Below are 22929 nucleotides of genomic sequence, written 5' to 3'. Positions count from 1 at the left end.
ACCAAAATTTTTGCTTATGGCCACACCACCCTGAATAAGCCCAACCTCGTCTGATCTCGGAAGCCAAGCAGGGTTGGGCCTGGTTAGTACTTGAATGGGAGACTGCTTGGGAATACCAGGTACCTTAAGCTTTTTCTCTTCTCTCTACCACCTGCATGTCTTTTGTTGCAACGTCTGATCACCCTGTGACACATGAGGAAGTTGGTCATCTTCATTTTCTGCTGCTTTGTTGGCAGACACGAAGTGATCTGAGAGTCTCAGTTTCAGCTGAAGAGAATAATCACATCAAGGAGGAAGATGAACCCACTACAAGTCAGCCTTTTTCGGCAATTATCTGGTTACACAGAGGAAGTGTATGATTCCAGTACCTATATAATGCACAATTGTCACCGATATTTTTGCTTACGGCCACACCACCCTGAATAAGCCCGACCTCGTCTGATCTCGGAAGCCAAGCACGGTTGGGCCTGGTTAGTACTTGAATGGGAGACCGCTTGGGAATACCAGGTACCTTAAGCTTTTTCTCTTCTCTCTACCACCTGCATGTCTTTTGTTGCAACGTCTGATCACCCTGTGACACATGAGGAAGATGGTCATCTTCAGCTTCTGCTGCTTTGTTGGCAGACACGAAGTGATCTGAGAGTCTCATGTTCAGCTGGAGAAAATTATCACGTCAGGGAAGAAGATGTGCCCACTACAGATCAGCCTTTCTCAGCAATTATCTGGTTACATAGAGGAACCGTATGATTCCAGTACCTATATAATGCACATTTGTCACAGAAATTGTTCCTTACGGCCACACCACCCTGAATAAGCCCGACCTCGTCTGATCTCGGAAGCCAAGGAGGGTTGGGCCTGGTTAGTACTTTAATGGGAGACTGCTTGGGAATACCAGGTTCTGTAAGCGTTTTCTCTTCTCTCTACAACCTGCATGTCTTTTGTTGCAACGTCTGATCACCCTGTGACACATGAGGAAGTTGGTCATCTTCAGCTGCTGCTGCTTTGTTGGCAGACACGAAGTGATCTGAGAGTCTCAGTTTCAGCTGCAGAGAATAATCACATCAGGGAAGAAGATGTGCCCATAACACGTCAGCCTTTCTCTGCAATTATCTGGTTACATAGAGGAAGTGTATGATTCCAGTACCTATATAATGCACATTTGTCACAGAAATTGTTCCTTATGGCCACACCACCCTGAATAAGCCCGACCTCGTCTGATCTCGGAAGCCAAGGAGGGTTGGGCCTGGTTAGTACTTTAATGGGAGACTGCTTGGGAATACCAGGTGCTGTAAGCGTTTTCTCTTCTCTCTACAACCTGCATGTCTTTTGTTGCAACGTCTGATCACCCTGTGACACATGAGGAAGTTGGCCATCTTCAGCTGCTGCTGCTTTGTTGGAAGACACGAAGTGATCTGAGAGTCTCAGTTTCAGCAAAAGAGAATAATCACTTCAGGGAAGAAGATGTGCCCACTACAGATCAGCCTTTCTCAGCAATTATCTGGTTACATAGAGGAACCGTATGATTCCTGTACTTATATAATGCACATTTGTCAGACACATTGTTGCTTACGGCCACACCACCCTGAACATGCCCGACCTCGTCTGATCTCGGAAGCCAAGCAGGGCTGAACCTCCTTAGTACTTGGGTGGGAGACTGCTTGGGAATACCAGGTGCTGTAAGCTTCTTCTCTTCTCTCTACCACCTGCATGTCTTTTGTTGCAACTCCTGATCACCCTGTGACACATGAGGAAGTTGGTCATCTTCAGCTGCTGCTGCTTTGTTGGCTGACACGAAGTGATCTGAGAGTCTCAGTTTCAGTTGCAGATAATGATCACATCAGAGAAGATGATTTGCCCGCTACACATCAGCCTTTCTCGGCAATTATCTGGTTGCATAGAGGAACCGTATGATTCCAGTACCTATATAATGCACATTTGTCAGAGACAATGTTGCTTACGGCCACACCACCCTGAATAAGCCCGACCTCGTCTGATCTCGGACGCCAAGCAGGGTTGTACCTGGTTAGTACTTGGATGGGAGACAGCTTGGGAATACCAGGTGCTGTAAGCTTTCTCTCTTCTCTCTACCACCTGCATGTCTTTTGTTGCAACGTCTGATCACCCTGTGACACGTGAAGAAGTTAGTCATCTTCAGCTGCTGCTGCTTTGTTGATAGACACGAGGTGATCTGAGAGTCTCAGTTTCAGCTGCAGAGAATAATCACATCAAGGAGGAAGATGAACCCACTACAAGTCAGCCTTTTTCGGCAATTATCTGGTTATACAGAGGAAGTGTATGATTCCAGTACCTATATAATGCACATTTGTCACCAAAATTGTTGCTTATGGCCACACCACCCTGAATAAGCCCAACCTCGTCTGATCTCGGAAGCCAAGCAGGGTTGGGCCTGGTTAGTACTTGAATGGGAGACTGCTTGGGAATACCAGGTGCCTTAAGCTTTTTCTCTTCTCTCTACCACCTGCTTGTCTTTTGTTGCAACGTCTGATCACCCTGTGACACATGAGGAAGTTGGTCATCTTCATTTTCTGCTGCTTTGTTGGCAGACACGAAGTGATCTGAGAGTCTCAGTTTCAGCTGAAGAGAATAATCACATCAAGGAGGAAGATGAACCCACTACAAGTCAGCCTTTTTCGGCAATTATCTGGTTACACAGAGGAAGTGTATGATTCCAGTACCTATATAATGCACAATTGTCACCGATATTTTTGCTTACGGCCACACCACCCTGAATAAGCCCGACCTCGTCTGATCTCGGAAGCCAAGCACGGTTGGGCCTGGTTAGTACTTGAATGGGAGACCGCTTTGGAATACCAGGTACCTTAAGCTTTTTCTCTTCTCTCTACCACCTGCATGTCTTTTGTTGCAACGTCTGATCACCCTGTGACACATGAGGAAGTTGGTCATCTTCAGCTTCTGCTGCTTTGTTGGCAGACACGAAGTGATCTGAGAGTCTCATGTTCAGCTGGAGAAAATTATCACGTCAGGGAAGAAGATGATTTGCCCGCTACACATCAGCCTTTCTCAGCAATTATCTGGTTGCATAGAGGAACCGTATGATTCCAGTACCTATATAATGCACATTTGTCAGAGACATTGTTGCTTACGGCCACACCACCCTGAATAAGCCCGACCTCGTCTGATCTCGGAAGCCAAGCAGGGTTGTACCTGGTTAGTACTTGGATAGGAGACAGCTTGGGAATACCAGGTGCTGTAAGCTTTTTCTCTTCTCTCTACCACCTGCATGTCTTTTGTTGCAACGTCTGATCACCCTGTGACACGTGAAGAAGTTGGTCATCTTCAGCTGCTGCTGCTTTGTTGATAGACACGAGGTGATCTGAGAGTCTCAGTTTCAGTTGCAGAGAATGATCACATCAGAGAAGATGATTTGTCCGCTACACATCAGCCTTTCTCGGCAATTATCTGGTTGCATAGAGGAACCGTATGATTCCAGTACCTATATAATGCACATTTGTCAGAGACATTGTTGCTTACGGCCACACCACCCTGAATAAGCCCGACCTCGTCTGATCTCGGACGCCAAGCAGGGTTGTACCTGGTTAGTACTTGGATAGGAGTCAGCTTGGGAATACCAGGTGCTGTAAGCTTTTTCTCTTCTCTCTACCACCTGCATGTCTTTTGTTGCAACGTCTGATCACCCTGTGACACATGAGGAAGTTGGTCATCTTCAGCTGCTGCTGCTGCTTTGTTGGCAGACATGAAGTGATCTGAGAGTCTCAGTTTCAGCTCCAGAGAATAATCACATCAAGGAGGAAGATGAACCCACTACAAGTCAGCCTTTTTCGGCAATTATCTGGTTATACAGAGGAAGTGTATGATTCCAGTACCTATATAATGCACATTTGTCACCGATATTGTTGCTTACGGCCACACCACCCTGAATAAGTCCGACCTCGTCTGATCTCGGAAGCCAAGCACGGTTGGGCCTGGTTAGTACTTGAATGGGAGACCGCTTGGGAATACCAGGTACCTTAAGCTTTTTCTCTTCTCTCTACCACCTGCATGTCTTTTGTTGCAACGTCTGATCACCCTGTGACACATGAGGAAGTTGGTCATCTTCAGCTTCTGCTGCTTTGTTGGCAGACACGAAGTGATCTGAGAGTCTCATGTTCAGCTGGAGAAAATTATCACGTCAGGGAAGAAGATGATTTGCCCGCTACACATCAGCCTTTCTCGGCAATTATCTGGTTGCATAGAGGAACCGTATGATTCCAGTACCTATATAATGCACATTTGTCAGAGACATTGTTGCTTACGGCCACACCACCCTGAATAAGCCCGACCTCGTCTGATCTCGGACGCCAAGCAGGGTTGTACCTGGTTAGTACTTGGATAGGAGACAGCTTTGGAATACCAGGTGCTGTAAGCTTTTTCTCTTCTCTCTACCACCTGCATGTCTTTTGTTGCAACGTCTGATCACCCTGTGACACGTGAAGAAGTTGGTCATCTTCAGCTGCTGCTGCTTTGTTGATAGACACGAGGTGATCTGAGAGTCTCAGTTTCAGTTGCAGAGAATGATCACATCAGAGAAGATGATTTGTCCGCTACACATCAGCCTTTCTCGGCAATTATCTGGTTGCATAGAGGAACCGTATGATTCCAGTACCTATATAATGCACATTTGTCAGAGACATTGTTGCTTACGGCCACACCACCCTGAATAAGCCCGACCTCGTCTGATCTCGGACGCCAAGCAGGGTTGTACCTGGTTAGTACTTGGATAGGAGTCAGCTTGGGAATACCAGGTGCTGTAAGCTTTTTCTCTTCTCTCTACCACCTGCATGTCTTTTGTTGCAACGTCTGATCACCCTGTGACACGTGAAGAAGTTGGTCATCTTCAGCTGCTGCTGCTTTGTTGATAGACACGAGGTGATCTGAGAGTCTCAGTTTCAGCTCCAGAGAATAATCACATCAAGGAGGAAGATGAATCCACTACAAGTCAGCCTTTTTCGGCAATTATCTGGTTATACAGAGGAAGTGTATGATTCCAGTACCTATATAATGCACATTTGTCACCGATATTGTTGCTTACGGCCACACCACCCTGAATAAGCCCAACCTCGTCTGATCTCGGAAGCCAAGCAGGGTTGGGCCTGGTTAGTACTTGAATGGGAGACCGCTTGGGAATACCAGGTGCTGTAAGCTTTTTCTCTTCTCTCTACCACCTGCATGTCTTTTGTTGCAACGTCTGATCACCCTGTGACACATGAGGAAGTTGGCCATCTTCAGCTGCTGCTGCTTTGTTGGAAGACACGAAGTGATCTGAGAGTCTCAGTTTCAGCTAAAGAGAATAATCACTTCAGGGAAGAAGATGTGCCCACTACAGATCAGCCTTTCTCAGCAATTATCTGGTTACATAGAGGAACCGTATGATTCCTGTACTTATATAATGCACATTTGTCAGACACATTGTTGCTTACGGCCACACCACCCTGAACATGCCCGACCTCGTCTGATCTCGGAAGCCAAGCAGGGTTGAACCTCCTTAGTACTTGTATGGGAGACTGCTTGGGAATACCAGGTGCTGTAAGCTTCTTCTCTTCTCTCTACCACCTGCATGTCTTTTGTTGCAACGTCTGATCACCCTGTGACACATGAGGAAGTTGGTCATCTTCAGCTGCTGCTGCTTTGTTGGCTGACACGAAGTGATCTGAGAGTCTCAGTTTAAGTTGCAGAGAATGATCACATCAGAGAAGATGATTTGCCCGCTACACATCAGCCTTTCTCGGCAATTATCTGGTTGCATAGAGGAACCGTATGATTCCAGTACCTATATAATGCACATTTGTCAGAGACATTGTTGCTTACGGCCACACCACCCTGAACATGCCCGACCTCGTCTGATCTCGGAAGCCAAGGAGGGTTGGGCCTGGTTAGTACTTAAATGGGAGACCGCTTGGGAATACCAGGAGCTGTAAGCTTTTTGTCTTCTCTCGACCACCTGCATGTCTTTTGTTGCAACGTCTGATCACCCTGTGACACATGACGAAGTTGGTCATCTTCAGCTGCTGCTGCTTTGTTGGCAGACACGAAGTGATCTGAGAGTCTCAGTTTCAGCTGCAGAGAATAATCACATCAGGGAAGAAGATGTGCCCATAACAAGTCAGCCTTTCTCTGCAATTATCTGGTTACATAGAGGAATTGTATGATTCCAGTACCTATATAATGCACATTTGTCACAGAAATTGTTCCTTACGGCCACACCACCCTGAATAAGCCCGACCTCGTCTTATCTCGGAAGCCAAGGAGGGTTGGGCCTGGTTAGTACTTTAATGGGAGACTGCTTGGGAATACCAGGTTCTGTAAGAGTTGTCTCTTCTCTCTACAACCTGCATGTCTTTTGTTGCAACGTCTGATCACCCTGTGACACATGAGGAAGTTGGTCATCTTCAGCTGCTGCTGCTTTGTTGGCAGACACGAAGTGATCTGAGAGTCTCAGTTTCAGCTGCAGAGAATAATCACATCAGGGAAGAAGATGTTTCCATAACAAGTCAGCCTTTCTCTGCAATTATCTGGTTACATAGAGGAAGTGTATGATTCCAGTACCTATATAATGCACATTTGTCACAGAAATTGTTCCTTACGGCCACACCACCCTGAATAAGCCCGACCTCGTCTGATCTCGGAAGCCATGGAGGGTTGGGCCTGGTTAGTACTTCAATGGGAGACTGCTTGGGAATACCAGGTGCTGTAAGCGTTTTCTCTTCTCTCTACAACCTGCATGTCTTTTGTTGCAACGTCTGATCACCCTGTGACACATGAGGAAGTTGGTCATCTTCAGCAGCTTCTGCTTTGTTGGCAGACACGAAGTGATCTGAGAGTCTCAGTTTCAGCTGAAGAGAATGATCACATCAGAGAAGATGATACACCCGCTACACATCAGCCTTTCTCGGCAATTATCTGGTTGCATAGAGGAACCGTATGATTCCAGTGCCTATGTAATGCACATTTGTCAGATACATTGCTGCTTACGGCCACACCACCCTGAACATGCCCGACCTCGTCTGATCTCAGGAGCCAAGCAGGGTTGGTCCTGGTTAGTACTTGAATGGGAGACTGCTTGGGAATACCAGGTGCTGTAAGCGTTTTCTCTTCTCTCTACAACCTGCATGTCTTTTGTTGCAACGTCTGATCACCCCGTGACACATGAGGAAGTTGGTCATCTTCAGCAGCTGCTGTTTTGTTGGCAGACACGAAGTGATCTGAGAGTCTCAGTTTCAGCTGAAGAGAATGATCACATCAGAGAAGATGATATGCCCACTACACATCAGCCTTTCTCGGCAATTATCTGGTTTCATAGAGCAAGTGTATGATTCCAGTACCTATATAATTCACATTTGTAACAGATATTGTCGCTTACCGCCACACCACCCTGAATAAGCCCCACCTTGTCTTATCTCGGAAGCCAAGCAGGGTTGGGTCTGGTTTGTACTTCAATGGGAGACTGCTTGGGAATACCAGGTGCTGTAAGCTGTTTCTCTTCTCTCTACCACCTGCATGTGTTTTGTTGCAACGTCTGATCACCCTGTGACACATGAGGAAGTTGGTCATCTTCAGCTGCTGCTGCTTTGTTGGCAGACACGAAGTGATCTAAGAGTCTCAGTTTCAGCTGAAGAGAATGATCACATCAGAGAAGATGATATCCCCACTACACATCAGCCTTTCTCGGCAATTATCTGGTTTCATAGAGGAAGTGTATGATTCCAGTACCTATATAATTCACATTTGTAACAAATATATTTGCTTACCGCCACACCACCCTGAATAAGCCCGACCTCGTCTGATCTCGGACGCCAAGCAGGGTTGTACCTGGTTAGTACTTGGATAGGAGACAGCTTGGGAATACCAGGTGCTGTAAGCTTTTTCTCTTCTCTCGACCACCTGCATGTCTTTTGTTGCAACGTCTGATCACCCTGTGACACGTGAAGAAGTTGGTCATCTTCAGCTCCTGCTGCTTTGTTGGCAGACATGAGGTAATCTGAGAGTCTCAGTTTCAGCTGGAGAGAATAATCACATCAGAGAAGATGATTTGTCCGCTACAAGTCAGCTTTTCTCTGCAATTATTTGGTTGCATAGAGGAACCGTATGATTCCAGTACCTATATAATGCACATTTGTCAGAGACATTGTTGCTTACGGCCACACCACCCTGAATAAGCCCGACCTCGTCTGATCTCGGAAGCCAAGCAGGTTTAGGCCTGCTTAGTATTTGATGGGAGACTGCTTGGGAATACCAGGTGCTGTAAGCTTTTTCTCTTCTCTCTACCACCTGCATGTCTTTTGTTGCAACGTCTGATCACCCTGTGACACGTGAAGAAGCTGGTCATCTTCAGCTGCTGCTGCTTTGTTGATAGACACGAGGTGATCTGAGAGTCTCAGTTTCAGCTCCAGAGAATAATCACATCAAGGAGGAAGATGAACCCACTATAAGTCAGCCTTTTTCGGCAATTATCTGGTTATACAGAGGAAGTGTATGATTCCAGTACCTATATAATGCACATTTGTCACCGATATTGTTGCTTACGGCCACACCACCCTGAATAAGCCCAACCTCGTCTGATCTCGGAAGCCAAGCAGGGTTGGGCCTCCTTAGTACTTGGATGGGAGACTGCTTGGGAATACCAGGTCCTGTAAGCTTCTTCTCTTCTCTCTACCACCTGCATGTCTTTTGTTGCAACTTCTGATCACCCTGTGACACATGAGGAAGTTGGTCATCTTCAGCTGCTGCTGCTTTGTTGGCTGACACGAAGTGATCTGAGAGTCTCAGTTTCAGTTGCAGATAATGATCACATCAGAGAAGATGATTATCTGGTTCCATAGAGGAACCGTATGATTCCAGTACCTATATAATGCACATTTGTCAGAGACATTGTTGCTTACGGCCACACCACCCTGAATAAGCCCGACCTCGTCTGATCTCGGACGCCAAGCAGGGTTGTACCTGGTTAGTACTTGGATGGGAGACAGCTTGGGAATACCAGGTGCTGTAAGCTTTTTCTCTTCTCTCTACCACCTGCATGTCTTTTGTTGCAACGTCTGATCACCCTGTGACACGTGAAGAAGTTGGTCATCTTCAGCTGCTGCTGCTTTGTTGGCTGACACGAAGTGATCTGAGAGTCTCAGTTTCAGTTGCAGATAATGATCACATCAGAGAAGATGATTTCCCCGCTACACATCAGCCTTTCTCGGCAATTATCTGGTTGCATAGAGGAACCGTATGATTCCAGTACCTATATAATGCACATTTGTCAGAGACATTGTTGCTTACGGCCACACCACCCTGAATAAGCCCGACCTCGTCTGATCTCGGACGCCAAGCAGGGTTGTACCTGGTTAGTACTTGGATGGGAGACAGCTTGGGAATACCAGGTGCTGTACGCTTTTTCTCTTCTCTCTACCACCTGCATGTCTTTTGTTGCAACGTCTGATCACCCTGTGACACGTGAAGAAGTTAGTCATCTTCAGCTGCTGCTGCTTTGTTGATAGACACGAGGTGATCTGAGAGTCTCAGTTTCAGCTCCAGAGAATAATCACATCAAGGAGGAAGATGAACCCACTACAAGTCAGCCTTTTTCGGCAATTATCTGGTTATACAGAGGAAGTGTATGATTCCAGTACCTATATAATGCACATTTGTCACCGATATTGTTGCTTACGGCCACACCACCCTGAATAAGCCCGACCTCGTCTGATCTCGGACGCCAAGCAGGGTTGTACCTGGTTAGTACTTGGATGGGAGACAGCTTGGGAATACCAGGTGCTGTACGCTTTTTCTCTTCTCTCTACCACCTGCATGTCTTTTGTTGCAACGTCTGATCACCCTGTGACACGTGAAGAAGTTAGTCATCTTCAGCTGCTGCTGCTTTGTTGATAGACACGAGGTGATCTGAGAGTCTCAGTTTCAGCTCCAGAGAATAATCACATCAAGGAGGAAGATGAACCCACTACAAGTCAGCCTTTTTCGGCAATTATCTGGTTATACAGAGGAAGTGTATGATTCCAGTACCTATATAATGCACATTTGTCACCGATATTGTTGCTTACGGCCACACCACCCTGAATGAGCCCGACCTCGTCTGATCTCGGAAGCCAAGCACGGTTGGGCCTGGTTAGTACTTGAATGGGAGACCGCTTGGGAATACCAGGTACCTTAAGCTTTTTCTCTTCTCTCTACCACCTGCATGTCTTTTGTTGCAACGTCTGATCACCCTGTGACACATGAGGAAGTTGGTCATCTTCAGCTCCTGCTGCTTTGTTGATAGACACGAGGTGATCTGAGAGTCTCAGTTTCAGTTGCAGAGAATGATCACATCAGAGAAGAAGATGTGCCCACTACAAGTCAGCTTTTCTCTGCAATTATCTGGTTGCATAGAGGAACCGTATGATTCCAGTACCTATATAATGCACATTTGTCACAGACATTGTCGCTTACGGCCACACCACCCTGAATAAGCCCGACCTCGTCTGATCTCGGACGCCAAGCAGGGTTGTACCTGGTTAGTACTTGGATTGGAGTCAGCTTGGGAATACCAGGTGCTGTAAGCTTTTTCTCTTCTCTCTACCACCTGCATGTCTTTTGTTGCAACGTCTGATCACCCTGTGACACATGAGGAAGTTGGTCATCTTCAGCTGCTGCTGCTTTGTTGGCTGACACGAAGTGATCTGAGAGTCTCAGTTTAAGTTGCAGAGAATGATCACATCAGAGAAGATGATTTGCCCGCTACACATCAGCCTTTCTCGGCAATTATCTGGTTGCATAGAGGAACCGTATGATTCCTGTACCTATATAATGCACATTTGTCAGAGACATTGTTGCTTACGGCCACACCACCCTGAACATGCCCGACCTCGTCTGATCTCGGAAGCCAAGGAGGGTTGGGCCTGGTTAGTACTTAAATGGGAGACCGCTTGGGAATACCAGGAGCTGTAAGCTTTTTGTCTTCTCTCGACCACCTGCATGTCTTTTGTTGCAACGTCTGATCACCCTGTGACACATGACGAAGTTGGTCATCTTCAGCTGCTGCTGCTTTGTTGGCAGACACGAAGTGATCTGAGAGTCTCAGTTTCAGCTGCAGAGAATAATCACATCAGGGAAGAAGATGTGCCCATAACAAGTCAGCCTTTCTCTGCAATTATCTGGTTACATAGAGGAATTGTATGATTCCAGTACCTATATAATGCACATTTGTCACAGAAATTGTTCCTTACGGCCACACCACCCTGAATAAGCCCGACCTCGTCTGATCTCGGAAGCCAAGGAGGGTTGGGCCTGGTTAGTACTTAAATGGGAGACCGCTTGGGAATACCAGGAGCTGTAAGCTTTTTGTCTTCTCTCGACCACCTGCATGTCTTTTGTTGCAACGTCTGATCACCCTGTGACACATGACGAAGTTGGTCATCTTCAGCTGCTGCTGCTTTGTTGGCAGACACGAAGTGATCTGAGAGTCTCAGTTTCAGCTGCAGAGAATAATCACATCAGGGAAGAAGATGTGCCCATAACAAGTCAGCCTTTCTCTGCAATTATCTGGTTACATAGAGGAATTGTATGATTCCAGTACCTATATAATGCACATTTGTCACAGAAATTGTTCCTTACGGCCACACCACCCTGAATAAGCCCGACCTCGTCTGATCTCGGAAGCCAAGGAGGGTTGGGCCTGGTTAGTACTTTAATGGGAGACTGCTTGGGAATACCAGGTTCTGTAAGAGTTTTCTCTTCTCTCTACAACCTGCATGTCTTTTGTTGCAACGTCTGATCACCCTGTGACACATGAGGAAGTTGGTCATCTTCAGCTGCTGCTGCTTTGTTGGCAGACACGAAGTGATCTGAGAGTCTCAGTTTCAGCTGCAGAGAATAATCACATCAGGGAAGAAGATGTTTCCATAACAAGTCAGCCTTTCTCTGCAATTATCTGGTTACATAGAGGAAGTGTATGATTCCAGTACCTATATAATGCACATTTGTCACAGAAATTGTTCCTTACGGCCACACCACCCTGAATAAGCCCGACCTCGTCTGATCTCGGAAGCCAAGGAGGGTTGGGCCTGGTTAGTACTTTAATGGGAGACTGCTTGGGAATACCAGGTGCTGTAAGCGTTTTCTCTTCTCTCTACAACCTGCATGTCTTTTGTTGCAACGTCTGATCACCCTGTGACACATGAGGAAGTTGGTCATCTTCAGCAGCTGCTGCTTTGTTGGCAGACACGAAGTGATCTGAGAGTCTCAGTTTCAGCTGAAGAGAATGATCACATCAGAGAAGATGATATGCCCACTACACATCAGCCTTTCTCGGCAATTATCTGGTTTCATAGAGCAAGTGTATGATTCCAGTACCTATATAATTCACATTTGTAACAGATATGTTCGCTTACCGCCACACCACCCTGAATAAGCCCCACCTTGTCTTATCTCGGAAGCCAAGCAGGGTTGGGTCTGGTTTGTACTTCAATGGGAGACTGCTTGGGAATACCAGGTGCTGTAAGCTGTTTCTCTTCTCTCTACCACCTGCATGTGTTTTGTTGCAACGTCTGATCACCCTGTGACACATGAGGAAGTTGGTCATCTTCAGCTGCTGCTGCTTTGTTGGCAGACATGAGGTAATCTGAGAGTCTCAGTTTCAGCTGGAGAGAATAATCACATCAGAGAAGAAGATGTGCCCACTACAAGTCAGCTTTTCTCTGCAATTATTTGGTTGCATAGAGGAACCGTATGATTCCAGTACCTATATAATGCACATTTGTCACAGACATTGTCGCTTACGGCCAAACCACCCTGAATAAGCCCGACCTCGTCTGATCTCGGAAGCCAAGCAGGTTTAGGCCTGCTTAGTACTTGATGGGAGACTGCTTGGGAATACCAGGTGCTGTAAGCTTTTTCTCTTCTCTCTACCACCTGCATGTCTTTTGTTGCAACGTCTGATCACCCTGTGACACGTGAAGAAGCTGGTCATCTTCAGCTGCTGCTGCTTTGTTGATAGACACGAGGTGATCTGAGAGTCTCAGTTTCAGCTCCAGAGAATAATCACATCAAGGAGGAAGATGAACCCACTATAAGTCAGCCTTTTTCGGCAATTATCTGGTTATACAGAGGAAGTGTATGATTCCAGTACCTATATAATGCACATTTGTCACCGATATTGTTGCTTACGGCCACACCACCCTGAATAAGCCCAACCTCGTCTGATCTCGGAAGCCAAGCAGGGTTGGGCCTGGTTAGTACTTGGATGGGAGACTGCTTGGGAATACCAGGTGCTGTAAGCTTCTTCTCTTCTCTCTACCACCTGCATGTCTTTTGTTGCAACTTCTGATCACCCTGTGACACATGAGGAAGTTTGTCATCTTCAGCTTCTGCTGCTTTGTTGGCAGACACGAAGTGATCTGAGAGTCTCATGTTCAGCTGGAGAAAATTATCACGTCAGGGAAGAAGATGATTTGCCCGCTACACATCAGCCTTTCTCGGCAATTATCTGGTTGCATAGAGGAACCGTATGATTCCAGTACCTATATAATGCACATTTGTCAGAGACATTGTTGCTTACGGCCACACCACCCTGAATAAGCCCCACCTTGTCTTATCTCGGACGCCAAGCAGGGTTGTACCTGGTTAGTACTTAGATGGGAGTCTGCTTGGGATTACCAGGTGCTGTAAGCTTTTTGTCTTCTCTCGACCACCTGCATGTCTTTTGTTGCAACGTCTGATCACCCTGTGACACATGAGGAAGTTGGTCATCTTCAGCTCCTGCTGCTTTGTTGATAGACACGAGGTGATCTGAGAGTCTCAGTTTCAGTTGCAGAGAATGATCACATCAGAGAAGAAGATGTGCCCACTACAAGTCAGCTTTTCTCTGCAATTATCTGGTTGCATAGAGGAACCGTATGATTCCAGTACCTATATAATGCACATTTGTCACAGACATTGTCGCTTACGGCCACACCACCCTGAATAAGCCCGACCTCGTCTGATCTCGGACGCCAAGCAGGGTTGTACCTGGTTAGTACTTGGATTGGAGTCAGCTTGGGAATACCAGGTGCTGTAAGCTTTTTCTCTTCTCTCTACCACCTGCATGTCTTTTGTTGCAACGTCTGATCACCCTGTGACACATGAGGAAGTTGGTCATCTTCAGCTGCTGCTGCTTTGTTGGCTGACACGAAGTGATCTGAGAGTCTCAGTTTAAGTTGCAGAGAATGATCACATCAGAGAAGATGATTTGCCCGCTACACATCAGCCTTTCTCGGCAATTATCTGGTTGCATAGAGGAACCGTATGATTCCTGTACCTATATAATGCACATTTGTCAGAGACATTGTTGCTTACGGCCACACCACCCTGAACATGCCCGACCTCGTCTGATCTCGGAAGCCAAGGAGGGTTGGGCCTGGTTAGTACTTAAATGGGAGACCGCTTGGGAATACCAGGAGCTGTAAGCTTTTTGTCTTCTCTCGACCACCTGCATGTCTTTTGTTGCAACGTCTGATCACCCTGTGACACATGACGAAGTTGGTCATCTTCAGCTGCTGCTGCTTTGTTGGCAGACACGAAGTGATCTGAGAGTCTCAGTTTCAGCTGCAGAGAATAATCACATCAGGGAAGAAGATGTGCCCATAACAAGTCAGCCTTTCTCTGCAATTATCTGGTTACATAGAGGAATTGTATGATTCCAGTACCTATATAATGCACATTTGTCACAGAAATTGTTCCTTACGGCCACACCACCCTGAATAAGCCCGACCTCGTCTGATCTCGGAAGCCAAGGAGGGTTGGGCCTGGTTAGTACTTAAATGGGAGACCGCTTGGGAATACCAGGAGCTGTAAGCTTTTTGTCTTCTCTCGACCACCTGCATGTCTTTTGTTGCAACGTCTGATCACCCTGTGACACATGACGAAGTTGGTCATCTTCAGCTGCTGCTGCTTTGTTGGCAGACACGAAGTGATCTGAGAGTCTCAGTTTCAGCTGCAGAGAATAATCACATCAGGGAAGAAGATGTGCCCATAACAAGTCAGCCTTTCTCTGCAATTATCTGGTTACATAGAGGAATTGTATGATTCCAGTACCTATATAATGCACATTTGTCACAGAAATTGTTCCTTACGGCCACACCACCCTGAATAAGCCCGACCTCGTCTGATCTCGGAAGCCAAGGAGGGTTGGGCCTGGTTAGTACTTTAATGGGAGACTGCTTGGGAATACCAGGTTCTGTAAGAGTTTTCTCTTCTCTCTACAACCTGCATGTCTTTTGTTGCAACGTCTGATCACCCTGTGACACATGAGGAAGTTGGTCATCTTCAGCTGCTGCTGCTTTGTTGGCAGACACGAAGTGATCTGAGAGTCTCAGTTTCAGCTGCAGAGAATAATCACATCAGGGAAGAAGATGTTTCCATAACAAGTCAGCCTTTCTCTGCAATTATCTGGTTACATAGAGGAAGTGTATGATTCCAGTACCTATATAATGCACATTTGTCACAGAAGTTGTTCCTTACGGCCACACCACCCTGAATAAGCCCGACCTCGTCTGATCTCGGAAGCCAAGGAGGGTTGGGCCTGGTTAGTACTTTAATGGGAGACTGCTTGGGAATACCAGGTGCTGTAAGCGTTTTCTCTTCTCTCTACAACCTGCATGTCTTTTGTTGCAACGTCTGATCACCCTGTGACACATGAGGAAGTTGGTCATCTTCAGCAGCTGCTGCTTTGTTGGCAGACACGAAGTGATCTGAGAGTCTCAGTTTCAGCTGAAGAGAATGATCACATCAGAGAAGATGATATGCCCACTACACATCAGCCTTTCTCGGCAATTATCTGGTTTCATAGAGCAAGTGTATGATTCCAGTACCTATATAATTCACATTTGTAACAGATATGTTCGCTTACCGCCACACCACCCTGAATAAGCCCCACCTTGTCTTATCTCGGAAGCCAAGCAGGGTTGGGTCTGGTTTGTACTTCAATGGGAGACTGCTTGGGAATACCAGGTGCTGTAAGCTGTTTCTCTTCTCTCTACCACCTGCATGTGTTTTGTTGCAACGTCTGATCACCCTGTGACACATGAGGAAGTTGGTCATCTTCAGCTGCTGCTGCTTTGTTGGCAGACATGAGGTAATCTGAGAGTCTCAGTTTCAGCTGGAGAGAATAATCACATCAGAGAAGAAGATGTGCCCACTACAAGTCAGCTTTTCTCTGCAATTATTTGGTTGCATAGAGGAACCGTATGATTCCAGTACCTATATAATGCACATTTGTCACAGACATTGTCGCTTACGGCCAAACCACCCTGAATAAGCCCGACCTCGTCTGATCTCGGAAGCCAAGCAGGTTTAGGCCTGCTTAGTACTTGATGGGAGACTGCTTGGGAATACCAGGTGCTGTAAGCTTTTTCTCTTCTCTCTACCACCTGCATGTCTTTTGTTGCAACGTCTGATCACCCTGTGACACGTGAAGAAGCTGGTCATCTTCAGCTGCTGCTGCTTTGTTGATAGACACGAGGTGATCTGAGAGTCTCAGTTTCAGCTCCAGAGAATAATCACATCAAGGAGGAAGATGAACCCACTATAAGTCAGCCTTTTTCGGCAATTATCTGGTTATACAGAGGAAGTGTATGATTCCAGTACCTATATAATGCACATTTGTCACCGATATTGTTGCTTACGGCCACACCACCCTGAATAAGCCCAACCTCGTCTGATCTCGGAAGCCAAGCATGGTTGGGCCTGGTTAGTACTTGGATGGGAGACTGCTTGGGAATACCAGGTGCTGTAAGCTTCTTCTCTTCTCTCTACCACCTGCATGTCTTTTGTTGCAACTTCTGATCACCCTGTGACACATGAGGAAGTTGGTCATCTTCAGCTGCTGCTGCTTTGTTGGCTGACACGAAGTGATCTGAGAGTCTCAGTTTCAGTTGCAGATAATGATCACATCAGAGAAGATGATTATCTGGTTGCATAGAGGAACCGTATGATTCCAGTACCTATATAATGCACATTTGTCAGAGACATTTTTGCTTACGGCCACACCACCCTGAATAAGCCCGACCTCGTCTGATCTCGGACGCCAAGCAGGGTTGTACCTGGTTAGTACTTGGATGGGAGACAGCTTGGGAATACCAGGTGCTGTAAGCTTTTTCTCTTCTCTCTACCACCTGCATGTCTTTTGTTGCAACATCTGATCACCCTGTGACACGTGAAGAAGTTGGTCATCTTCAGCTGCTGCTGCTTTGTTGGCTGACACGAAGTGATCTGAGAGTCTCAGTTTCAGTTGCAGATAATGATCACATCAGAGAAGATGATTTGCCCGCTACACATCAGCCTTTCTCGGCAATTATCTGGTTGCATAGAGGAACCGTATGATTCCAGTACCTATATAATGCACATTTGTCAGAGACATTGTTGCTTACGGCCACACCACCCTGAATAAGCCCGACCTTGTCTAATCTCGGACGCCAAGCAGGGTTGTACCTGGTTAGTACTTGGATGGGAGACAGCTTGGGAATACCAGGTGCTGTAAGCTTTTTCTCTTCTCCCTACCACCTGCATGTCTTTTGTTGCAACGTCTGATCACCCTGTGACACGTGAAGAAGTTGGTCATCTTCAGCTGCTGCTGCTTTGTTGATAGACACGAGGTGATCTGAGAGTCTCAGTTTCAGCTCCAGAGAATAATCACATCAAGGAGGAAGATGAACCCACTACAAGTCAGCCTTTTTCGGCAATTATCTGGTTATACAGAGGAAGTGTATGATTCCAGTACCTATATAATGCACATTTGTCACCGATATTGTTGCTTACGGCCACACCACCCTGAATAAGCCCGACCTCGTCTGATCTCGGAAGCCAAGCACGGTTGGGCCTGGTTAGTACTTGAATGGGAGACCGCTTGGGAATACCAGGTACCTTAAGCTTTTTCTCTTCTCTCTACCACCTGCATGTCTTTTGTTGCAACGTCTGATCACCCTGTGACACATGAGGAAGTTGGTCATCTTCAGCTTCTGCTGCTTTGTTGGCAGACACGAAGTGATCTGAGAGTCTCATGTTCAGCTGGAGAAAATTATCACGTCAGGGAAGAAGATGATTTGCCCGCTACACATCAGCCTTTCTCGGCAATTATCTGGTTGCATAGAGGAACCGTATGATTCCAGTACCTATATAATGCACATTTGTCAGAGACATTGTTGCTTACGGCCACACCACCCTGAATAAGCCCGACCTCGTCTGATCTCGGACGCCAAGCAGGGTTGTACCTGGTTAGTACTTGGATAGGAGACAGCTTGGGAATACCAGGTGCTGTAAGCTTTTTCTCTTCTCTCTACCACCTGCATGTCTTTTGTTGCAACGTCTGATCACCCTGTGACACGTGAAGAAGTTGGTCATCTTCAGCTGCTGCTGCTTTGTTGATAGACACGAGGTGATCTGAGAGTCTCAGTTTCAGTTGCAGAGAATGATCACATCAGAGAAGATGATTTGTCCGCTACACATCAGCCTTTCTCGGCAATTATCTGGTTGCATAGAGGAACCGTATGATTCCAGTACCTATATAATGCACATTTGTCAGAGACATTGTTGCTTACGGCCACACCACCCTGAATAAGCCCGACCTCGTCTGATCTCGGACGCCAAGCAGGGTTGTACCTGGTTAGTACTTGGATAGGAGTCAGCTTGGGAATACCAGGTGCTGTAAGCTTTTTCTCTTCTCTCTACCACCTGCATGTCTTTTGTTGCAACGTCTGATCACCCTGTGACACGTGAAGAAGTTGGTCATCTTCAGCTGCTGCTGCTTTGTTGATAGACACAAGGTGATCTGAGAGTCTCAGTTTCAGCTCCAGAGAATAATCACATCAAGGAGGAAGATGAATCCACTACAAGTCAGCCTTTTTCGGCAATTATCTGGTTATACAGAGGAAGTGTATGATTCCAGTACCTATATAATGCACATTTGTCACCGATATTGTTGCTTACGGCCACACCACCCTGAATAAGCCCGACCTCGTCTGATCTCGGAAGCCAAGCACGGTTGGGCCTGGTTAGTACTTGAATGGGAGACCGCTTGGGAATACCAGGTACCTTAAGCTTTTTCTCTTCTCTCTACCACCTGCATGTCTTTTGTTGCAACGTCTGATCACCCTGTGACACATGAGGAAGTTGGTCATCTTCAGCTTCTGCTGCTTTGTTGGCAGACACGAAGTGATCTGAGAGTCTCATGTTCAGCTGGAGAAAATTATCACGTCAGGGAAGAAGATGATTTGCCCGCTACACATCAGCCTTTCTCGGCAATTATCTGGTTGCATAGAGGAACCGTATGATTCCAGTACCTATATAATGCACATTTGTCAGAGACATTGTTGCTTACGGCCACACCACCCTGAATAAGCCCGACCTCGTCTGATCTCGGACGCCAAGCAGGGTTGTACCTGGTTAGTACTTGGATAGGAGACAGCTTGGGAATACCAGGTGCTGTAAGCTTTTTCTCTTCTCTCTACCACCTGCATGTCTTTTGTTGCAACGTCTGATCACCCTGTGACACGTGAAGAAGTTGGTCATCTTCAGCTGCTGCTGCTTTGTTGATAGACACGAGGTGATCTGAGAGTCTCAGTTTCAGTTGCAGAGAATGATCACATCAGAGAAGATGATTTGTCCGCTACACATCAGCCTTTCTCGGCAATTATCTGGTTGCATAGAGGAACCGTATGATTCCAGTACCTATATAATGCACATTTGTCAGAGACATTGTTGCTTACGGCCACACCACCCTGAATAAGCCCGACCTCGTCTGATCTCGGACGCCAAGCAGGGTTGTACCTGGTTAGTACTTGGATAGGAGTCAGCTTGGGAATACCAGGTGCTGTAAGCTTTTTCTCTTCTCTCTACCACCTGCATGTCTTTTGTTGCAACGTCTGATCACCCTGTGACACGTGAAGAAGTTGGTCATCTTCAGCTGCTGCTGCTTTGTTGATAGACACAAGGTGATCTGAGAGTCTCAGTTTCAGCTCCAGAGAATAATCACATCAAGGAGGAAGATGAATCCACTACAAGTCAGCCTTTTTCGGCAATTATCTGGTTATACAGAGGAAGTGTATGATTCCAGTACCTATATAATGCACATTTGTCACCGATATTGTTGCTTACGGCCACACCACCCTGAATAAGCCCGACCTCGTCTGATCTCGGAAGCCAAGCACGGTTGGGCCTGGTTAGTACTTGAATGGGAGACCGCTTGGGAATACCAGGTACCTTAAGCTTTTTCTCTTCTCTCTACCACCTGCATGTCTTTTGTTGCAACGTCTGATCACCCTGTGACACATGAGGAAGTTGGTCATCTTCAGCTTCTGCTGCTTTGTTGGCAGACACGAAGTGATCTGAGAGTCTCATGTTCAGCTGGAGAAAATTATCACGTCAGGGAAGAAGATGATTTGCCCGCTACACATCAGCCTTTCTCGGCAATTATCTGGTTGCATAGAGGAACCGTATGATTCCAGTACCTATATAATGCACATTTGTCAGAGACATTGTTGCTTACGGCCACACCACCCTGAATAAGCCCGACCTCGTCTGATCTCGGACGCCAAGCAGGGTTGTACCTGGTTAGTACTTGGATAGGAGACAGCTTGGGAATACCAGGTGCTGTAAGCTTTTTCTCTTCTCCCTACCACCTGCATGTCTTTTGTTGCAACGTCTGATCACCCTGTGACACATGAAGAAGTTGGTCATCTTCAGCTGCTGCTGCTTTGTTGATAGACACGAGGTGATCTGAGAGTCTCAGTTTCAGTTGCAGAGAATGATCACATCAGAGAAGATGATTTGTCCGCTACACATCAGCCTTTCTCGGCAATTATCTGGTTGCATAGAGGAACCGTATGATTCCAGTACCTATATAATGCACATTTGTCAGAGACATTGTTGCTTACGGCCACACCACCCTGAATAAGCCCGACCTCGTCTGATCTCGGACGCCAAGCAGGGTTGTACCTGGTTAGTACTTGGATAGGAGACAGCTTGGGAATACCAGGTGCTGTAAGCTTTTTCTCTTCTCTCTACCACCTGCATGTCTTTTGTTGCAACGTCTGATCACCCTGTGACACGTGAAGAAGTTGGTCATCTTCAGCTGCTGCTGCTTTGTTGATAGACACGAGGTGATCTGAGAGTCTCAGTTTCAGTTGCAGAGAATGATCACATCAGAGAAGATGATTTGTCCGCTACACATCAGCCTTTCTCGGCAATTATCTGGTTGCATAGAGGAACCGTATGATTCCAGTACCTATATAATGCACATTTGTCAGAGACATTGTTGCTTACGGCCACACCACCCTGAATAAGCCCGACCTCGTCTGATCTCGGACGCCAAGCAGGGTTGTACCTGGTTAGTACTTGGATAGGAGTCAGCTTGGGAATACCAGGTGCTGTAAGCTTTTTCTCTTCTCTCTACCACCTGCATGTCTTTTGTTGCAACGTCTGATCACCCTGTGACACGTGAAGAAGTTGGTCATCTTCAGCTGCTGCTGCTTTGTTGATAGACACGAGGTGATCTGAGAGTCTCAGTTTCAGCTCCAGAGAATAATCACATCAAGGAGGAAGATGAATCCACTACAAGTCAGCCTTTTTCGGCAATTATCTGGTTATACAGAGGAAGTGTATGATTCCAGTACCTATATAATGCACATTTGTCACCGATATTGTTGCTTACGGCCACACCACCCTGAATAAGCCCGACCTCGTCTGATCTCGGAAGCCAAGCAGGGTTGGGCCTGGTTAGTACTTGAATGGGAGACCGCTTGGGAATACCAGGTGCCTTAAGCTTTTTCTCTTCTCTCTACCACCTGCATGTCTTTTGTTGCAACGTCTGATCACCCTGTGACACATGAGGAAGTTGGCCATCTTCAGCTGCTGCTGCTTTGTTGGAAGACACGAAGTGATCTGAGAGTCTCAGTTTCAGCTAAAGAGAATAATCACTTCAGGGAAGAAGATGTGCCCACTACAGATCAGCCTTTCTCAGCAATTATCTGGTTACATAGAGGAACCGTATGATTCCTGTACTTATATAATGCACATTTGTCAGACACATTGTTGCTTACGGCCACACCACCCTGAACATGCCCGACCTCGTCTGATCTCGGAAGCCAAGCAGGGTTGAACCTCCTTAGTACGTGGATGGGAGACTGCTTGGGAATACCAGGTGCTGTAAGCTTCTTCTCTTCTCTCTACCACCTGCATGTCTTTTGTTGCAACTCCTGATCACCCTGTGACACATGAGGAAGTTGGTCATCTTCAGCTGCTGCTGCTTTGTTGGCTGACACGAAGTGATCTGAGAGTCTCAGTTTCAGTTGCAGATAATGATCACATCAGAGAAGATGATTTGCCCGCTACACAACAGCCTTTCTCGGCAATTATCTGGTTGCATAGAGGAACCGTAGTTGGCAGACACGAAGTGATCTGAGAGTCTCAGTTTCAGCTGCAGAGAATAATCACGTCAGGGAAGAAGATGTGCCCACTACACATCAGCCTTTCTCGGAAATGATCTGGTTGCATAGAGGAACCGTATGATTCCAGTACCTATATAATGCACATTTGTCAGAGACATTGTTGCTTACGGCCACACCACCCTGAACATGCCCGACCTCGTCTGATCTCGGAAGCCAAGGAGGGTTGGGCCTAGTTAGTACTTGGATGGAAGACCTCTTGGGAATACCAGGTGCTTTAAGCTTTTTCTCTTCTCTCTACCACCTGCATGTCTTTTGTTGCAACGTCTGATCACCCTATGACACATGAGGAAGTTGGTCATCTTCAGCAGCTGATGCTGCTTTGTTGGCAGACACGAAGTGATCTGAGAGTCTCAGTTTCAGTTGCAGAGAATGATCACATCAGAGAAGATTATTTGCCCGCTACACATCAGCCTTTCTCGGCAATTATCTGGTT

General features: G+C 46.6%; 2 non-coding genes and 53 pseudogenes across 2 annotated transcripts; all 55 read left to right on the top strand.

The window, feature by feature from the left end:
* Positions 1 to 12: 12 nt before the first annotated feature.
* On the top strand, positions 13 to 131 carry LOC140287208 (5S ribosomal RNA; annotated as a pseudogene).
* Positions 132 to 400: 269 nt separating this feature from the next.
* LOC140287341 (5S ribosomal RNA) lies at positions 401 to 519 on the top strand (annotated as a pseudogene).
* A 269-nt stretch (positions 520 to 788) lies between these two features.
* On the top strand, positions 789 to 907 carry LOC140287260 (5S ribosomal RNA; annotated as a pseudogene).
* A 269-nt stretch (positions 908 to 1176) lies between these two features.
* On the top strand, positions 1177 to 1295 carry LOC140287225 (5S ribosomal RNA; annotated as a pseudogene).
* A 269-nt stretch (positions 1296 to 1564) lies between these two features.
* Positions 1565 to 1683, top strand: LOC140287257 (5S ribosomal RNA; annotated as a pseudogene).
* Positions 1684 to 1952: 269 nt separating this feature from the next.
* Positions 1953 to 2071, top strand: LOC140287223 (5S ribosomal RNA; annotated as a pseudogene).
* Positions 2072 to 2340: 269 nt separating this feature from the next.
* On the top strand, positions 2341 to 2459 carry LOC140287179 (5S ribosomal RNA; annotated as a pseudogene).
* A 269-nt stretch (positions 2460 to 2728) lies between these two features.
* LOC140287196 (5S ribosomal RNA) lies at positions 2729 to 2847 on the top strand (annotated as a pseudogene).
* Positions 2848 to 3119: 272 nt separating this feature from the next.
* LOC140287181 (5S ribosomal RNA) lies at positions 3120 to 3238 on the top strand (annotated as a pseudogene).
* A 269-nt stretch (positions 3239 to 3507) lies between these two features.
* LOC140287244 (5S ribosomal RNA) lies at positions 3508 to 3626 on the top strand (annotated as a pseudogene).
* A 272-nt stretch (positions 3627 to 3898) lies between these two features.
* Positions 3899 to 4017, top strand: LOC140287202 (5S ribosomal RNA; annotated as a pseudogene).
* Positions 4018 to 4289: 272 nt separating this feature from the next.
* On the top strand, positions 4290 to 4408 carry LOC140287252 (5S ribosomal RNA; annotated as a pseudogene).
* A 269-nt stretch (positions 4409 to 4677) lies between these two features.
* Positions 4678 to 4796, top strand: LOC140287242 (5S ribosomal RNA; annotated as a pseudogene).
* A 269-nt stretch (positions 4797 to 5065) lies between these two features.
* On the top strand, positions 5066 to 5184 carry LOC140287345 (5S ribosomal RNA). The gene has a single exon (XR_011911536.1). It is a non-coding gene; the product is annotated as a 5S ribosomal RNA (ribosomal RNA).
* Positions 5185 to 5453: 269 nt separating this feature from the next.
* LOC140287271 (5S ribosomal RNA) lies at positions 5454 to 5572 on the top strand (annotated as a pseudogene).
* A 269-nt stretch (positions 5573 to 5841) lies between these two features.
* Positions 5842 to 5960, top strand: LOC140287291 (5S ribosomal RNA; annotated as a pseudogene).
* A 269-nt stretch (positions 5961 to 6229) lies between these two features.
* Positions 6230 to 6348, top strand: LOC140287308 (5S ribosomal RNA; annotated as a pseudogene).
* Positions 6349 to 6617: 269 nt separating this feature from the next.
* On the top strand, positions 6618 to 6736 carry LOC140287269 (5S ribosomal RNA; annotated as a pseudogene).
* A 269-nt stretch (positions 6737 to 7005) lies between these two features.
* LOC140287191 (5S ribosomal RNA) lies at positions 7006 to 7124 on the top strand (annotated as a pseudogene).
* A 657-nt stretch (positions 7125 to 7781) lies between these two features.
* Positions 7782 to 7900, top strand: LOC140287275 (5S ribosomal RNA; annotated as a pseudogene).
* Positions 7901 to 8169: 269 nt separating this feature from the next.
* On the top strand, positions 8170 to 8287 carry LOC140287301 (5S ribosomal RNA; annotated as a pseudogene).
* A 269-nt stretch (positions 8288 to 8556) lies between these two features.
* Positions 8557 to 8675, top strand: LOC140287295 (5S ribosomal RNA; annotated as a pseudogene).
* Positions 8676 to 8912: 237 nt separating this feature from the next.
* Positions 8913 to 9031, top strand: LOC140287222 (5S ribosomal RNA; annotated as a pseudogene).
* Positions 9032 to 9300: 269 nt separating this feature from the next.
* On the top strand, positions 9301 to 9419 carry LOC140287262 (5S ribosomal RNA; annotated as a pseudogene).
* Positions 9420 to 9688: 269 nt separating this feature from the next.
* On the top strand, positions 9689 to 9807 carry LOC140287261 (5S ribosomal RNA; annotated as a pseudogene).
* Positions 9808 to 10076: 269 nt separating this feature from the next.
* On the top strand, positions 10077 to 10195 carry LOC140287320 (5S ribosomal RNA; annotated as a pseudogene).
* A 269-nt stretch (positions 10196 to 10464) lies between these two features.
* On the top strand, positions 10465 to 10583 carry LOC140287198 (5S ribosomal RNA; annotated as a pseudogene).
* A 269-nt stretch (positions 10584 to 10852) lies between these two features.
* LOC140287279 (5S ribosomal RNA) lies at positions 10853 to 10971 on the top strand (annotated as a pseudogene).
* Positions 10972 to 11240: 269 nt separating this feature from the next.
* LOC140287186 (5S ribosomal RNA) lies at positions 11241 to 11359 on the top strand (annotated as a pseudogene).
* Positions 11360 to 11628: 269 nt separating this feature from the next.
* Positions 11629 to 11747, top strand: LOC140287256 (5S ribosomal RNA; annotated as a pseudogene).
* A 269-nt stretch (positions 11748 to 12016) lies between these two features.
* On the top strand, positions 12017 to 12135 carry LOC140287200 (5S ribosomal RNA; annotated as a pseudogene).
* Positions 12136 to 12792: 657 nt separating this feature from the next.
* LOC140287274 (5S ribosomal RNA) lies at positions 12793 to 12910 on the top strand (annotated as a pseudogene).
* A 269-nt stretch (positions 12911 to 13179) lies between these two features.
* Positions 13180 to 13298, top strand: LOC140287243 (5S ribosomal RNA; annotated as a pseudogene).
* Positions 13299 to 13958: 660 nt separating this feature from the next.
* LOC140287197 (5S ribosomal RNA) lies at positions 13959 to 14077 on the top strand (annotated as a pseudogene).
* A 269-nt stretch (positions 14078 to 14346) lies between these two features.
* LOC140287267 (5S ribosomal RNA) lies at positions 14347 to 14465 on the top strand (annotated as a pseudogene).
* Positions 14466 to 14734: 269 nt separating this feature from the next.
* Positions 14735 to 14853, top strand: LOC140287185 (5S ribosomal RNA; annotated as a pseudogene).
* A 269-nt stretch (positions 14854 to 15122) lies between these two features.
* On the top strand, positions 15123 to 15241 carry LOC140287254 (5S ribosomal RNA; annotated as a pseudogene).
* A 269-nt stretch (positions 15242 to 15510) lies between these two features.
* On the top strand, positions 15511 to 15629 carry LOC140287199 (5S ribosomal RNA; annotated as a pseudogene).
* A 657-nt stretch (positions 15630 to 16286) lies between these two features.
* On the top strand, positions 16287 to 16404 carry LOC140287273 (5S ribosomal RNA; annotated as a pseudogene).
* Positions 16405 to 16673: 269 nt separating this feature from the next.
* LOC140287323 (5S ribosomal RNA) lies at positions 16674 to 16792 on the top strand (annotated as a pseudogene).
* Positions 16793 to 17029: 237 nt separating this feature from the next.
* On the top strand, positions 17030 to 17148 carry LOC140287221 (5S ribosomal RNA; annotated as a pseudogene).
* Positions 17149 to 17417: 269 nt separating this feature from the next.
* Positions 17418 to 17536, top strand: LOC140287306 (5S ribosomal RNA; annotated as a pseudogene).
* A 269-nt stretch (positions 17537 to 17805) lies between these two features.
* LOC140287340 (5S ribosomal RNA) lies at positions 17806 to 17924 on the top strand (annotated as a pseudogene).
* A 272-nt stretch (positions 17925 to 18196) lies between these two features.
* LOC140287220 (5S ribosomal RNA) lies at positions 18197 to 18315 on the top strand (annotated as a pseudogene).
* Positions 18316 to 18584: 269 nt separating this feature from the next.
* Positions 18585 to 18703, top strand: LOC140287241 (5S ribosomal RNA; annotated as a pseudogene).
* Positions 18704 to 18972: 269 nt separating this feature from the next.
* Positions 18973 to 19091, top strand: LOC140287339 (5S ribosomal RNA; annotated as a pseudogene).
* Positions 19092 to 19363: 272 nt separating this feature from the next.
* On the top strand, positions 19364 to 19482 carry LOC140287218 (5S ribosomal RNA; annotated as a pseudogene).
* A 269-nt stretch (positions 19483 to 19751) lies between these two features.
* Positions 19752 to 19870, top strand: LOC140287240 (5S ribosomal RNA; annotated as a pseudogene).
* A 269-nt stretch (positions 19871 to 20139) lies between these two features.
* On the top strand, positions 20140 to 20258 carry LOC140287338 (5S ribosomal RNA; annotated as a pseudogene).
* A 272-nt stretch (positions 20259 to 20530) lies between these two features.
* LOC140287217 (5S ribosomal RNA) lies at positions 20531 to 20649 on the top strand (annotated as a pseudogene).
* Positions 20650 to 20918: 269 nt separating this feature from the next.
* Positions 20919 to 21037, top strand: LOC140287216 (5S ribosomal RNA; annotated as a pseudogene).
* Positions 21038 to 21306: 269 nt separating this feature from the next.
* LOC140287239 (5S ribosomal RNA) lies at positions 21307 to 21425 on the top strand (annotated as a pseudogene).
* Positions 21426 to 21694: 269 nt separating this feature from the next.
* LOC140287333 (5S ribosomal RNA) lies at positions 21695 to 21813 on the top strand. The gene has a single exon (XR_011911535.1). It is a non-coding gene; the product is annotated as a 5S ribosomal RNA (ribosomal RNA).
* A 269-nt stretch (positions 21814 to 22082) lies between these two features.
* LOC140287278 (5S ribosomal RNA) lies at positions 22083 to 22201 on the top strand (annotated as a pseudogene).
* Positions 22202 to 22598: 397 nt separating this feature from the next.
* LOC140287187 (5S ribosomal RNA) lies at positions 22599 to 22717 on the top strand (annotated as a pseudogene).
* Positions 22718 to 22929: the final 212 nt, after the last annotated feature.

This window comes from Leuresthes tenuis, unplaced genomic scaffold (assembly GCF_036924035.1).
Source record: "Leuresthes tenuis unplaced genomic scaffold, fLeuTen1.0.hap1 SCAF_122, whole genome shotgun sequence".
Classification (NCBI taxonomy): domain Eukaryota; kingdom Metazoa; phylum Chordata; class Actinopteri; order Atheriniformes; family Atherinopsidae; genus Leuresthes; species Leuresthes tenuis.
This window is presented reverse-complemented; position numbering and strand designations above follow the sequence as displayed.